General features: G+C 41.9%; 1 pseudogene; it reads right to left on the bottom strand.

The window, feature by feature from the left end:
• Positions 1–338: 338 nt before the first annotated feature.
• LOC114306811 (blue copper protein-like) overlaps positions 339–16,982 on the bottom strand; it is a 33,463-nt pseudogene continuing 16,819 nt past the window's right edge.

Raw genomic sequence — 16,982 nt, 5'->3', positions numbered from 1 at the left:
GCACCATATAACATTAGGAGAAGCAATAATGTTACTCATAATTTCAACAAGAGTGATGTGTCATAATAAATGAAAGGCAACACAAACACAAACACAAACGGTATTCATTTTTCAAAATATAAGAATTAATTCATCACAAGGTATAAAAAATGCATAAATACGCAAGTAAAAGAGCTACAAAAGATTGTAAATGGTGTTGTACTCAAAGAATCAGTTTATCAAAAGTGACCTAAATGTCTTATTGGTCAAGCCACAATTACAGCAGCCACAGCCAGTACAGCTTCCATGTCCTATTCTTAAAAGAATATAAAATTTGTTGATTCTAAATTGCATATTAGTCAAGCTACAATCATGGCCGCCACAGCTAACACTGCTGCCATGAAAAATTGATAACCAGAATTTAGTATCCCATGAGCAGAGTTTTTCATAGGGGCCGGTGCTGGAGCACCGCCTTCTACGTTGATGACAAGCTTTTGGCCAAACTGAGCACAGTGCTGCCCCACACCGCAAATGTACCATTTTTTTCCAGGGACCATGAGGGGAATGATATCGTGCCCAGAGGTCAATGCCTCATTTGATGGTGGGATAATGCATTGGCTGAAGCCGGTAGCATTCACTTTGAAAACGTTATGATTTCCCATGGTGTAGTTAAAAACTGTATGGGAAACCAACAAACAAACAGAGAAGAAGAAATTAATCAAAGTGACATGGTTGAATATTTATTTTAGGTTAATAGAGGAATAATTGAAACGGTTAGGAGATCATTTGTCCCATATTTCTCTGTTTCATTGTCATAAAACACTCACGACCATTGAATTATGTCTTAAGATTCTCAATGATTTAGTGACACAATCGTAAAATTATGACTTGAGATTCTCATACCTTGGGATTTTCATGTGATTCAATGACTCTGGGAATGTTTTGGGACAAAATCATAAAAAAAATTAGGGACAGAGTTGTGGCCAGTAAAAATGAACCTTGACTTATATTATGTAACCAACTAAATTGTTTCAGTTGCCCAAAGCCTATGACTCCCATATGGGAAGTCATGAATTTGAACTTAAAGAATTAGATCAATAGTTAAAAGCTCTGTTCCCTACTCTTTTGATCCAACCCTAGTCAAGACTTAGGCTAACAATTTCTTGGATGGTATATAGGACAAAGTATTATATATATGGAGGGATAAGGGTTATTATTTGACTTGAAGGTTGCCTAGTCCGTTGAGCTTTTATTCGACCCATGGCTGAAATCCGATTTGATAGCTTGGCTATTATGCGTGAGGTGGCCCACAAATTGGTCAAAAATAATACAAGATAAAAACGACAATAAAAAAAATATCTTGTATGAGCCAAGTCCGTTAGACAGAGCTTGAGCTTAAGGTTTTGACCTTAGATCAGCCTAATTCAGCTTGTAAGAAAAAAACTCGTTAGGCTTAGCCCACTGGTGAATTTGGGCACCAATTTCACAGTTTGGACCAATCAGATGTCCAACCTTATCCGAAGATCAATTAAGATGAAACCCCTCGTTAGTTAAAATAAAATAAAAAATGAAAAAATGAAAAGAAAAGAAAAACTAGTTTACCTAGTTTGTCTCCAACATAGAATACTTTATCCTTGGCCCAAGCTTAGTAATCATAGTTAATGGTCCAGCCACTAGAGTCACCAACCCAATATTCAGTAGCCATGGTGAGTGAAGGAAGAACAACTGCCACAATGGCAAGGATGACTAGAAAATTGTTAGAAGCCATGAGAGCTCTCTTTGATTCACCTTTTTGAAATATTCTTTTGTATTGGTTTCAATGAGCTCTAATGGCTGTCTCTGGATGGGACACTGTAAGGGTCTTAACGGTCTATTTATAGTGTTTTTTCTCTTTCAAAATTTCATTAGGCCTCGTTTGGGAACAGGCTAATTTAGTAATTTTTTGGCTAATTGGCTAAAAAGGTAGGTAAAAAAAACTTGTATGTTTGGGATGACTTTTTGACTAATTACGAAAAGCTGTGCAAAAAGTAGAGAGAAGCCGTAATTGTTGATTTTTTGGTATGACTAATTGGCTAATTGGCTAATTTAGTAACTTTTTGGCTAATTGGCTAAAAAGGTAGCATCCCAAACGAGGCCTAATGCCTAAAAAAACAAAACATGAAAAACAGGCGTTGGTCGGCATATAATCACATTGGGTTGTTCGAGGGAGCCGTGAAATTCATGAGATTTACTTTTGATTTTACTATAAAATTTGGGTGGTGGAAGCAAGAAAAGTGATTCTTCAGCATATAACTATGTTATATACATATATATATATATATATATATATATATATATATATATATATGTGACCATTGTCATTTTGTGTTTGTTTCAGGAGATACCAAATTTTATTTTCGGCCTTTGTATATGGAGTTGATATTTATTTTTATTTTTTGATGAAATTAATTTTGTTAAAAAAAAAATTAATTTTATTCCACCTACTTACAAGTGGGTGGGTAAATAAAACTGTCGGCTTGAGAAACTATAATTCATTTAATCTCATGATATTTCTTATGAACCAATTAATTTCATTGATTTTGATAAAGTGAATTTAATAATATATTTTCTTGGGTGGAGTTTTATCTTTTTGACTTTGCTCTATATAGATTTAAATTGATTTTTCTACTTAGGAAGAAAGTTTGAGAATACAAAACAATATTTTTTGGGATTTTATTAAGGGAATTACAGGATTAATTGGAGTGAAACCACAATTTATAAAAATAATAGATTTCTGACATATACGTTGTGGATGACAATAGAAAATACATATCCACACATGACCCACATTTATTTTAAAAAAATAAAATATTTTGCAAATCAACATTAAGTCACATCTTCATATCATAACTATAATTCATGTTCTTTGTACGGGAAAGAAATAAACCTTCTCGTATAATCTTGTTGACCAAGTCTATTCTCCTCCGTACGTCGTCGCTTTATTACCTGAAAACACAAACGTGAGCTAGCCGGCGGGTGTGTGTCGGAAACCTCTCCGATGCCTAAGTCAGTAAACTTGACAAATAGACAAAAGCTCTGTGTATTCAGAAAGCAAAGTTGTGTGTTACCTCTCCCAAGGTGATGTTTGTGAGTTTTTATAAGTTTCGTATGGCACAATCCTAGTAGGACTTCTATTCCTCCATGTAGAGTCTTCCTAGGATTCATACTCCTGTAGGATAATGCTTATCCTTTAATACCCCCCTCACTGCTTAAACCAAGTGAGATGGTTTTATCATGGCCGAACTCCAATATGACCGAAGTAAATATGTTTATGTACAGTCGAAGAGTAAGCCGAACTAATTCTTCCCTTTATTGCTCTTAAGGCGACTCCTCATGCACAACCCATGGTGTGGTCAGACCGAACTAATATTTTGAGACCGGTGTAACTTTAAGACCGGTCTAATTCCGAGGAAACCTTAGACCGATCTAACTTTGATCTCCTACTGGACCGGTCTATCTTCGCGTCCCTAGGACCGGACTAACTCAAAATAACGTACGACTGGAGTATCTTATATGGCCATTTCACTTTGGCCCTTTATACTGTGACTCATAACGGCCCATCACCTAGCTCATCACCTAGCTCGGCCCAATTTTCTCATAAATTTCCCTCTCAATTGCCCTTTAATTCCATCTGCACAGCATGATAGGGATTACCTGTCAACCAGCCGAGCTATAATTTTTAAGCCTTTCCAGCCGAGCTAAAAACTCTTTACCCTTCCGGCCGAGCTTATTTCACTCCGGGCTTTACTTGTCCGGTCAAAACGTTTCTTCAATCACAGCGACTGTAACGCTTCCCATTCTAATGACACGTGGGACGCTCTGATTGACTGAGGACGGCTGTCACGCCGTCTTCGTACTTCGTGAAATTTGAACAGTCCCGCCCTTTTTTCCCTTTACCTAAAACGAGCCCCTTCATTTTTGCCATTTTTTGTAACTTTTCCTTATCTGAGCTTTTACTGCCTCTCCACTCTTCTAAACTCGTGTTCTTCCCAGCTGCTAGTCTCTCTCCAGCTCTTGCCTCTTAATCAGGTTAGCATTTGTACATCTCACTTTGTTTTCGTATTCTGCTTTCTATGTTTTCACGAAACATATTTGTCCAGTCTGTTTTGCTTCTGTACTTTTAGGGAAAAAACTTAATAATAGAACACATGAGTACATGTAATATCCTGTAGAAGACTAGTCTTTGATCCAAAATCATGATGCAACCGAACTAGGATACTGTTTAACCTAGGTAGAAGTCTAGTCAACGTACAACCGGACTAACACTTCATGTTTACACCAGTAGCTTTGAATAAGTCAAAACTTCTTGATAGTCCTTAGCCGAGGTAACCAACCGAACTAGGTTTGCGCTTAGCATAATGAGATACCTGAACTCCAACCGATCTATGCCTATGGGGCTAAACCAGCTTTCTTAGTTTTTTAGATGGAACTCAGAAAGCTGCCCCTAGGCGATCAACTGGTCAAACAGAACTTTTCCCTCGACTGAGATATGTAGACGCTTGCTGTGCCCGAACTAGAAAAGCCTTGCTCAAACCGAGCTACAAATCACCTTGCAGAAACCGAGTTAGAACCTGAAGCATCCACATAGCCGAAGTAGGGCTCTTGTTTTTTTTACTTTTGTTTTGTAGCACGGTCCAACAATCTGTGCTTAACCCCTTTGTTTTTTACTTTGCAGACTTAGGTTGCCCAAGCACTTCTCTGCGTGCTCAACCGAGCTATTGAGACAATCTTGTGGACCGAACTTTAATTTATTCATAAATTATACCATAAATGGGGAAGCATAGGTATCTAGTAGACACTCCGGGCGGCTTAGCCGAATTCAGAAAAGACTACAATATACCTGATGACGTCCACCTGATTTTAGCCGAAAATGATGTCATACCTTGGGGCAATGAAGGCTTTATCCCCTTCACCCTTTTGTCAATTATTGAAATTGGACTACGATTTCCAGTCCAACCTTTAATTTGCGAGTTTCTTAGGCAAACTAGATAATGGGGATAGCCGAACTAAACCGGCAAGCCAGTCTCAACCTTGGTCTGGCCGAAATCTTTCACCAATACTCCATTGGTTCGAAGGAAGACGGCTGGGTATACTATCTCAGAATACACCGCCGTCGTGAGAAAATAATAAAAAACACACCGGATAAAGACTTAAACGACGACGATTTTTTCTGGGTGTCTGGGAATTTTGAGGATCATCAAGCCCAGATTCCTGGCCGACGTATAAACTGGAAAAAAGGAGAACCTGGTAAATTTACTTCGGTTTTCTTGCGTGCTATTTTTTATATTTCGGTTTGTCAATCTTTCAGCCGAGCTAACAGTTGTCTTTTTTCGCAGATTCTGCCCACCTCCATTCCTTATACAGCTACCCCAATCTAGCAACTTTGCGCGCCGCACTACGGTATCCAGAACGTAGTTGGGCTAAGCTATTAAAGTTCGAGCCGACCTACAGATACAGCGGTCGCCGAAAGGCAAGAGTGACCGACTTTCTTCTTGAGGAGGCCCCAGAACCGGACCCAACCTTGCCAGAAATCAGACTAATCCCACTAACTGCTGAAGAGGAGATGGCTAAAAAGAACAGAGTAAGGGCGCTTCTAACTGAAACTAACAGACCCGAAGTACCGCCACCAAGCCAAACGCAGCTTGCCGTTGTGGCCCTCTCTTCATAACAGCCTTCTTCATCACGCCCCTCTAAGCGCGCCCGACCTACCCCGACCGAACAACAACTTGTGGATGAGGACGAATCCATCCCTCCACCAAGTCCTCAACCCATCCTTCAACCGGAGCAATCTGACTGAGCTGACTCCTCTAAATGGGCTCCAATTCTCACTTTTCAAGACCGAGATATCCAGGAGTCTGATTCGGTCGTTGCTGAGAAGGATCACTTGATGGCTTTCAATCTAGCCAAGAGTGTTTGCCTTCCGAAGGATATGGAGCACCACAACAAGCAATTAAACACCGAGCTGAAGGCCATCCGGTCTTCTACAAAATCAATGATCCTGGTAAGTGGCTTTCCTTTTTCTGTCTAATTTTTCCCAACTGTCAGTCCGGTTGAAGAGGGTTACAATTCTTTTGCAGGCCATTCAGAAGAACAATATTGCACATAAAAAAGTGTTGGAGCTCCGCAAGACAACAAGGCATGCCATGGCGGAAGCCGAGGCAAAGACAGCCGAGCTTGAGCGTGCCAAGAAGCAGATAGCTGAGCTACAGTTCGAGAATGGTCGCTTGACCGGACTTGTTAGCTCGGCTGAAGCTGAAAAACAAAAAATTGCAGCAACGGTGAAAGACAAGTACTTGCGCGAGTTGGTCAAACTCGAAGGCAAAAAAGACGCCGAAATAGCTGAACTCAAGAAGAAGGTCGGTGATGCCAATGCCCAAGGTTTCAAAGAGGCGGAGGGCCTATACATTCCGCAATGCGAGGGGGCAAAGGATTTGTTCTTCAAGTACGGCTGGAGAAGTGCTGTGGAGCAGTTCGGCTGTGGGCCTGAAACCGAGGTCTACAATGGTCCTCAGTACTTCATTCCGGCCTTGCTTGCGGAATATGCTGCTTTGGTCCAAGAACAATTCTTGCAGGATTCAGATGATGAAGACGATGAAAATGAGCAAACTGTTATTCCGGTAGTCAACGAGCAAGTTAACGATCAATCAGCTCGATTGGAGGCAACGGTTGAAGACCTGACTGTTGAGTCATCGACTGATATCGTTCTGCCAGTTGCTACTGAGATTGATCTTCCATCTGCAACCAGTGTTCAAGTTGACATTGACGCCGAGATTGAAGACCTTTTCAGTTGATTTTGTATTTTTCTTTTTTGTTACTTCTTTAATCCTGTAACCGGGCTATGGCCCCTCCTTTGTATTTTGTTTTTGATGAATGAAAATTTTCTTGAACTCTTACTTCGGTTGTATGTTTGTACTTCCATGATCTTTTCACTTGCAACTGTTATCTCGGTTTTAGCTGGTCAAACTAACTATGCTTGCTAGCCAACCACTCTTCAGCCATACCCTTACTTCGGCTGAAGAGTACAAAGAGGTGGTTTAATCCAGCCAACCGCTCTTCAGCCATACCCTTACTTTGGCTGAAGAGTACGAAGAGTTGGTTTAATCCAGCCAACTACTCTTAGCCATACCCTTACTTCGGTTGAAGAGTACAAAGAGGTGGTTTAATCCAGCCAACCACTCTTCATCCATACCCATACTTCGGCTGAAGAGTACAAAGAGTTGGTTTAATCTAGCCAACCACTCTTCAGCCATACCCCTACTTCGGCTGAAGAGTACAAAGAGTTGGTTTAATCCAGCCAACCACTCTTCAGCCATACCCATACTTCGGCTGAAGAGTACAAAGAGTTGGTTTAATCTAGCCAACCTCTAAGTTAGTTTTTTCAGCCAACTTAGAATAATGTTTGGTTATTCCGACCAAACGTCCTGCGGCCTGGATCCTTATCCTGGGCTTAGGAAGGGAGTTGGTTTAATCCAGCCAACTTCTAAGTTAGTTTTTCCAGCCAACTTAGAATAATGTTTTGGTTATTCCGACCAAACGTCCTGCAGCCTGGATCCTTATCCTGGGCTTAGGAAGGGTATTGGTTTAATCCAGCCAACCTCTAAGTTAGTTTTTCTAGCCAACTTAGAATAATGTTTTGGTTATTCCGACCAAACGTCCTGCAGCCTGGATCCTTATCCTGGGCTTAGGAAGGGTGCTGGTTTAATCCAGCCAACCTCTAAGTTAGTTTTTCCAGCTAACTTAGAATAAAATGTTTGCAATATTCCTAACTTCACTAAAGCTAACTTTTACAGAGAACAACTCATGCTGAAAAGAATCGATTGTTTTATTGAAGAAAAAGAAATTACACATGTTTGAAAAGAAAAAAGCTAAAAATAAAATAACTTGAGATTGGCCATGTTCCATGGCCTAGGGATTGCTTTGCCGTCCTTGTTTTCTAGTTATCTAGGAAATACAACAAAATGGTGCATCCAAAACAATTCAAGATCGGAGATTGGGTACTACGCAAAGTAATGGGAAACACCTTGATACCAGGAGATGGCAAGCTAGGGCCAAATTGGGAAGGTCCTTACAAAGTGGTTGGGTTAGCAGGCAATGTGGACTAGTTCTTTTTCTCTTCTTTCTTCAGCGAGGTCGAGCTCAAATGTTATGGCCTCTCCATTTAAGTCGGGGTTAAAATTTTCGCTTCGAATTGTGGGGAGGCCAATTTCCAATGGGATTACTGCTTCCATTCCATAGGCTAAGGAGAATGGTGTTTCTCCTGTTGATCGTCGCGGTGTGGTGCGGTAAGCCCATAACACATGAGGAAGTTCTTCCGCCCATTTGCCTTTGGCTTTCTCCAACCTTTTCTTCAACCCATCCAAGACTACTTTGTTTGAAGCTTCTGCCTGTCCATTTGCTTGGGGATATGTCGGTGTAGAATTATAGAACTCTATTTTGTATTCTTCACAAAAGCCTCTGAAGATTCTGCCGTCGAACTGAGTGCCATTGTCTGAGATAAGGGCTTTTGGTATGCCAAATCGAGTGATGATGTTTTGCCAGACGAATTTCTTCACATCTCTTTCCTTGATCGATGCCAATGCTTCTGCTTCCACCCACTTTGTGAAGTAGTCTGTTGCTGCGAGAAAGAACTTTCTGTTGCCGGGTGCTGTCGGAAGTGGTCTTACTATGTCCAAGCCCCACATTGCGAAAGGCCATGGGCTAGTTAATGGTAGGAGTTCTCTTGCTAGTTGATGTATTTGGTGTGCGAATTTTTGGCATTTCTCACACTTCTTCACATATTTCTTTGAGTCTGCCTGCATGTATGGCCACTAGTATCCTTGTGAAATGGCCCTGTAAGCTAGCGATCTTCCTCCTTGATGGCTTCCACATACCTCTTCGTGTATCTCATACAAGAATGCTTCCACTTTGCTGGGGTGGACACACTTTAGATAGGGTCCTGAGAATGACTTTTTGTATAATGCCAAAGATGGGGAGAGCCAAAATCGCTGTGACTTTGCTTTAATTTTGTTGGCTTCTTTCTTTTCTTCCGGTAGGACGCCATCTTTCAAGAATAGGATGATGGGATCCATCCAAGAGGGGCCTAGTTCTGCGCAGCATACTTCTTCTGCTTCTGGGTCTTCGATGCTTGGTCTTGGTAAGTAGTCGATGAGCAATGGATGAGGGATGGATGTATCTGCCATTGAGGCAAAGCCTGCTAGTTCGTCCGCTCTGCTGTTTTCCTCCTTGCCGATTTATTCTATCCTTACTACTTCAAATTTCTTGATCTCTGTTCTGACCAATTCTTGGTACTTGGCCATTCTATCATCCTTTGCTTCGTAGTCACCAGAAATTTGATTTACCACCAGCTGTGAGTCGCTGTAGACTATTAGTTCGGTGGCCTTCATGTAGTATGCTGATTTGAGTCCTGCGAGAAGCGCTTCATACTCCGCTTCGTTATTTAATGCTGGGAAGCCAATGTTGATTGCTTGCTCCACAACCAGGCCGTCTGGTGAGATGAGGACTATGCCAAGTCCTGCACCATGCCGGTTGGATGCCCCATCCACAAAGAGCTTCCACATCTCACCAACGAACAACTTCCAGCAAATGGAGGGGCCGGATGATGTCGTGGGGTCAAGAATGTTGCTAGTGTTTTCTTCAAGGTCCATGCTTGCTGCCTGCCCTTCGCTATCTGACTGAACCAAGTCTTTATTTTGTGGTGAGTTTTGGTTTGTTGTAGCTTGGTTTGCTTCTTCCTTGCTGTCTATAGTCTGGTCTACCTTGGAGTCTGACTGAGTACCTTCTGCTAGGGGTTGCGCTATTCCGGCGTCAACTTCCATCCCTAGTTCGGTTGTGTCAGTTAGGTCGACTGGGCAGATATGATGACTTCCTGGAGTAAATTCTGCGACGAAGTCTGCCAAAGATTGGGCCTTTACCGCGGTTCTAGGTTGGAACTTGACGTCGAATTGTCCCAGTTTTACTGCCCACTTCAAAATTCGCCCAGAAAAGTTCGCCCTCTCAAACAAAGCTTTTAGTGGAAAAGCTGTGACGACAACTATGGTGTGGGCGTGAAAGTAGTGTGACAATTTCCTGGAGGCCATCATTAAGGCCAATGCAAGTTTTTCCAATGGCAAGTACTTTGTTTTGCCTCCCAGTAATGTCTTGCTGACATAATAGTGGGCAGATGTTGAATTCCTTCTGCACGGACCAATACTGCGCTAATTGCATGCTGAGAGACTGCAAGGTATAGGAAGAGTTCTTCTCCTGGTATTGGAGTGACCAGCAATGGTGGAGAAGACATGTATTCTTTCAGGCTTTCCAGTGCTTGGTCGCATTCTTCGTCCCATTCGAACTTAGCTTTTAAAGCTTGAAAGAATGGTCGTAGTCTGTCTGACGATCGGCTTATGAACCGATTGAGTGCGGCCGCCATGCCGGTGAGATGTTGTACTTCTTTTACTGAGTTTGGCCTCTCCAGCTCCTGAATCGCCTTGATCTGAGAAGGATCTGCTTCTATGCCCCGGTTGGTCACCAAGAAGCCTAGGAATTTGCCAGATCCTACTCCGAAAGCATATTTTGACGCGTTGAGGCATAACTTGTGTTTTTTCAGGATCTCAAACATCTCGCCAAGATCCTTGAGATAGTCATTCTCATCCTTGCTTTTGACCACCATGTCGTCGATGTAAGCTTCCATTGTTCTGCCTAACAATGGTTCAAACATCTTGGTGACCATCTGTTGGAACGTTGCCCCTGCGTTCTTAAGGCCAAAGGGCATGACCTTGTAACAGTATAGTCCTCTTGGAGTTGTAAAGGATGTGACCTCCTGGTCTGGTTCATGCATGGCGATTTGGTGGTAGCCTCTCTATGCATCTAGAAAGCTAAGTCGGTTGTGCCCTGCTGTTAGGTCTACCAGTTAATCTATCCGCGGTAGAGGAAAGCTGTCTTTTGGGCACGCCTTGTTGACTGTTTTGTAGTCGACGCAGACACGCCATTTGCCATTCTTCTTTGGCACTACGACCATATTGGAGATCCATTTTGGGTAGTGCACCTCTCTAATTGCTCCTGCCTCCAGTAGGTTACCTACTTCTTCTGCCACTATTTCGGCATGGTGAAGTGCCGATCTGCGGGTGCGATGAATGACTGGTCTGGCGGATGGGTGGACATTGAGTTGGTGACAGATGAAGTTTGGATCAATGCCTGGCATGTCGTACGGTGTCCAGGCGAACACTTCGATGTTAGAGGTTAAGAATTCCAAGACCTCTAATCTCTCAGTGCGGGACAACGACGAATCGAGCAAAAAGAACTTATCCGGGTTCTTTTCATCTATTTTTACCTCTACTAAGTCCTCCACTGCTTCTGATCCGCCGCTTTGCCAACATCTGTGAATAGCTCATTACTCTCTGGTTCTTCCACCGAATGAACATATCCTTTGGCAGCACGGCTGCCCTTTACTGTGACGAAGCATTGTTTCGACATGATCTGATCTCCATAGACTTCTTCAATTATACCGGTGTCATTGGGGAACCGCATTACTTGGTGGTAGGATGACGCCACCGATCGCATGGCATGCAGCCATGTTCTGCCCAGGATGATGTTGTAAGTAGAGGGGACCTTCAATACCCAGAACTCCACTTGTTTCGTCACGCTTCCTGCTCTAACTGGAAGAATTATTTTGCCGACGGGCCATTCTGGCATGGAGTTGAATCCAATTAGGGGAGATACAGCAGACGCCAAGTCTTTGTCTTGTAACTTCAGTTGTTTAAATGTTTCGTAGTACATGATTTCACATGAACTACCCTAGTCAATCAGAATCCGCTTGACGTCAAAATCTTTGACTCGGAGAGTGACGACCAGGGCATCATTGCGAGGGCAGTATATTCATGCTAAGTCTTTATCTGAAAAAGACATGACGTTTGTTGCCTCCGTCTTCCCCTTCTTGGTGGCAGGTTGGGCATTTAGCACCTCTCTTAAGTGTTCAGCCTTTTTGATTGATCCTCTGAGCTCGCATACACGCTCAGGTTCAAAGACTCCATGTATCACATTGATAACGCCTTGAGGTGGGGCGTCGACTGGCATCCCGTTGGGTTTATTGTGATCCTGGGGGGCTGGTTGCGTCCCTCCTTCAATGTACTTATCCAAGTGGCCTGCTGCCACCAACTCCTCTACGTGTTGTCTTAATGGTGTGCAATTCTCAGTGCGGTGTCCCTTTTCTTTATGGAAGGTGCACCGTGATCTTTCGTCATAGTCCTTCCGCGCTTCCCCTAGTTTGGCTGGCCACTTGACGAAAGGCTCATCTCTTATTTCGCTCAGAATCCGATATATCGGTTTCTTAAACACCGTGGTTATGGCAATGCGGATTCTCAACCATCTTTTATCCAGGCCTTCTCCGTTATCTCGTCTGCCACGTCTATTTCTGTTACTTCGATCTACCGTGTTGACCTTTGCTGAGGTCTTCTTTTCTGGTACTGTGGTTGCCCCAGATTTTGCTTTGGCACGTGCGCCATCCTCTTCTACCCTGATGTGCTGGTGCACTCTTTCCATCAAGGCTTCCATGGTGAAGAGCGGCGTCATGGTGATTGAGTCCCTTAGTCTGTTCCCGACTGGAAGGCCTCTTTTATATTGTGCAATGGCGAGATTGGTGGGGCAGTCCCCAATCTGATTAAATGTCTCCCAGTAGCGACTATTGTAGGATCTTAGGGTTTCTTTATCACCCATGTCGATGGAGAGCAATTGGTCAATCTCCACCGGGGTTTTAGTGTTCGTTCGGAACCTTGTTACGAACGCTTCTGCTAATTGTGCCCAAGAGGCTATGCTGTCCTCTGGAAGTTTCTCGAACCAAGTCAAGCCTAGGTCGCTAAGGCTTGATGGGAAGAGTATGCACATTAAGGCCTCGTTTCGCCTGTATACAGCCATGACTTGGCGAAAGTGGCTCAAGTGTGAGTAGGGGTCCGTCTTCCCTTCATATGTAGTGAATTAGGAAGCCTGATGGTAGGGGCGTGTTTTCAATCGCCGGAACAAACGGCGAAGTATGCAGTCTTGCTAATGCTTTGTCCGTTGGTTCGTAGGCAGGGTGCGGTATTGGCATTCCAACCTCGACGCTTCCATGCGTCCGAGGAGCCAACCGCTGTAAGGCAGAAACTCTGTGCGGATCCCGTGCCCTGGCATCCTCCTTGCATCGTGCTTTTTCTTCGAGCACGGTTCGTAAGTCGGATGATCTGGGTAACTCCGTCTATCTAGATCTGGTTTGGTGCGTATGTGAGGGCCAATACGTGCTTCCTTCAGTGTATGATCTTTCAGACCTCGTCCTCTCAGACCTGGAGTGACGAGTTCTGGAAGACCAGGATTGAGTATTGCCTGTCCTGAGGCTTCTACTCTCTCCTTGCGAGGGTGTGGTATTCCTACTACGATTTTCTGAGTGGCGAGGGGGTGTCTTGTCTTTGCGCCCCTCTCCTGTCGCCACTTCTTTTCTCTTCATCTGGCGTTTTAAGGCCTCCATGTCCGCCGCCATCTTCCTTATTAATTCATCTTGCTCCTTTACGCGGTCTTCCAGAGTTTGATCAATCCTCCGTCTTTGCCTGTCAGGACTTTGCGAGCGAGATTGACGGGGGCTGTGAGTTCGTCTTCCCCTAATATCTCTCCTGGGGTTATGCCGTTGGGGCTCCAAATCTGCCATGGGAGGGATAGAAGGTAATCCTTCACGCTTTGCTCCCACCTCTGGAGTTTGCCCGTCGATGGCGGAATGTGGCAATTCTTCAATGTGCGCCATTAATTGTAAAGAGGAGAAGCTTTTAGTCAAGAGGTTTTGTTCTGTCTGTAATTCCCACAGACGGCGCCAATTGTATGGGAAAGAAATAAACCTTCTCGTATAATCTTGTTGACCAAGTCTATTCTCCTCCGTACGTCGTCGCTTTATCACCTGAAAACACAAACGTGAGCTAGCCGGCGGGTGTATGCCGGAAACCTCTCCGATGCCTAAGTCAGTAAACTTGACAAATAGACAAAAGCTCTGTGTATTCAGAAAGCAAAGTTGTGTGTTACCTCTCCCAAGGTGATGCTTGTGAGCTTTTATAAGTTTCGTATGGCACAATCCTAGTAGGACTTCTATTCCTCCATGCAGAGTCCTCCTAGGATTCATACTCCTGTAGGATAATGCTTATCCTTTAACACTCCCCTCACTGCTTAAACCAAGTGAGATGGTTTTATCATGGCCGAACTCCAATATGACCGAAGTAAATATGTTTATGTACAGTCGAAGAGTAAGCCGAACTAATTCTTCCCTTTACTGCTCTTAAGGCGGCTCCTCATGCACAACCCATGGTGCGGTTAGACCGGACTAATATTTTGAGACTGGTGTAACTTTAAGACTGGTCTAATTCGAGGAACCTTTAGACCGATCTAACTTTGATCTCCTACTGGACCGGTCTATCTTCGCGTCCCTAGGACCGGACTAACTCAAAATAACGTACGACCGGAGTATCTTATATGGCCATTTCACTTCGGCCCTTTATACTGTGATTCATAACGGTCCATCACCTAGCTCGGACCAATTTTCTCATAAATTTCCCTCTCATTCTTATTAGGGATCCCATTCAATCAGTGTGGGAATTTACATGGGCTTACATTGAACATAAGCTATAAGCAAAAAAAATCCACTATATGGATGGAATATAGTTTACGAGATAATTAACCTCAGCTAATGAGGGGGAAATTGGTTGGGGGGGGGGGGTGTGTGTTTGGGTATTCACAATGAGGTTACTTTATTTTATTTGGAAAGTTTATACAAGTGTAATTCACACTTTAAAAGCCATATTGTAAATAGGAGAATATTGGGGGTACACAAATGTAGTGTCTTAAATAAGTGTACTTTTTGTCTTTTTAAACTAAAAAATTGAGAAAGAAAATATAGATGTTTAGGTTAACTTTTTGAATTTTTACAGAAAAATGTGTAATAAAAAATTGTAAAAATTGGTTTGTACGAGAAAATTAGAATTGAGAGTTGTGCAGTCGTAATTGTTGACTTTTGGTGAATAGTGTTAACTTTTTAACTTTTTGAGTAACTTTTTGACTTATTCTGGACTTGCCAAATTTGGCCTAAAAATCACATCATAAATGGGGAAAAATTGGGGTGGGGTTCATGTATTCACATTGAGCTTTTTGGATTTTATTTTAAAGGTGTATATAAATGTAATCCACCCACACTTTAAAAATCATATCGTAAATGAGGGGAAATCGAGGTGGGGTTTGGGTATTCAAAATAGGAAAAATTGATATGAAAATCTTCTTGTTTTGAAATAACTTAATTTATGGATTTTCTCAAATATTCTAAGGAATATAAAAACCGTTTAATAAACTTTCGATAAATGTTTAATTCTAATACATGAATATTTTGATTGTTTATGAGTATTAACTAGCATTCTGTATGCAAAATATAGGATTATTCTGTCATTTCTACATAGATGGAACTGTTGTGTTCATTAAATTATTTGAAAGATTTATGAAAATGAAATTAATTGGTGTTTTCCCCTTAAAAGAATAGGGTGGATTCTATTTAAAAGAATATATTTCACTGTTTCAATCCAGAGTCATTTTATTTAAAGATTACTTTTTTCTCATCATACTCAATTTCTAATTACATCAAAAATTTTAAATTTTGTTTCTCTTTATACTTACTATGATACCAAACGTACCCTAATGAGAAACAAGTACATAACTTTTTAAGACAATTTTGCTCCCAGTGATGCTACGCATAGAACTAATGCACAGAATCTAACGTGGTCTTGATGTCATGTATGTATAGTTCTCAATTTTTATTATTTCGTATTGCTCTATTCGCGAATCATAAAAATTTATAATCCGCTTTCGAAATTACCCTGCTTCACTATAGTTAATATATACGTATTTTTTAACCTCTAATGAAATGTCAAAGTAAAAATAAGTGTGAAAGAGATTTAAGATGTGAAATTAGTTATAAATTAATAGTTATATATATAAAACATATTATGTAAAATTAGTTTGGGTTATATATATGATAAATATTATGTAAATTAGTGTTATATATTATGCAAATTCTTGATAATTAGTTAACATATTTTTCAATCGGCCAATCCATCCAAAACTGTCCAAATCGCAATTTGTCAATTCGCCAAACCATCATTCAATTTATAATTTTACTCTCAAATCACCCGAATCGCACTCTTAGTCCCCACTCATCATGTGCTTAGTCTAGCAGGCGGCGGAAAAAACAAAAATGTAGTAGAGAGAGATACTAAAATATGTCTAATACATATTGAAGATAGATAAAATCTTGGAAAAATTACTCTAGTGGTGAGTTGAATCATCAACTCGCTTGTGACGCCGATCTATTTGAATATTAAGGTTGGAAGAGGTTTAAATCTATAAAAATCTCCTATTTTTTGAATTTTTTAAAAAAATTAAAGTTTATTATTATTGATGATACAGTTCATTCCAGATGGAACGGGTCGAACTGATTCCATGCTCCTTGAGCCTATGCCCGAATGACCAAGCCTACCAGAAGACCTGCACAAGAGTTCAACGGGGAATGAGGAGTCCCCAAGCGAACCCTCCGACGAGCAAGTTAGAGAGAGAGAAGTGGAATGTGTAGATAGATTAGAGATAGAAAAACTTAACCTTCTTCGTGTCTTTGATGTTTGCTTGTATCCTCTGGTAATCATTTCGTTGTCCCTTCCAACCTGTCACCTTGGCCAAAAGTTTATGCTCTAGCTTACCTTGTTCATGGTGAAGGCGTTTTGTCCCGACGGAGAGGGGTTATCGCAATAAATGCTGTAAGGGGCCTCATTAATGGCGATGTGCAGTGACAATAACTTTGTAGATCTTTGTCTGCTTATGTGGCTTGCCCTTTTCTTGCCATGTGTCTTGATGTCATTGGTTCTCATTGCTACTTGGGGTTTCAGCAATGCTGGGCTTTAGTATTTGAGTTATGTATTGGGCCCTATGGCCCTAAATGGTGGGCT

Source organism: Camellia sinensis, chromosome 12 (assembly GCF_055761805.1).
Source record: "Camellia sinensis isolate YWXY chromosome 12, ASM5576180v1, whole genome shotgun sequence".
NCBI classification, from domain to species: domain Eukaryota; kingdom Viridiplantae; phylum Streptophyta; class Magnoliopsida; order Ericales; family Theaceae; genus Camellia; species Camellia sinensis.
The sequence above is the reverse complement of the archived record's forward strand: the minus strand, read 5'-3'. Positions and strand labels throughout refer to the sequence as shown.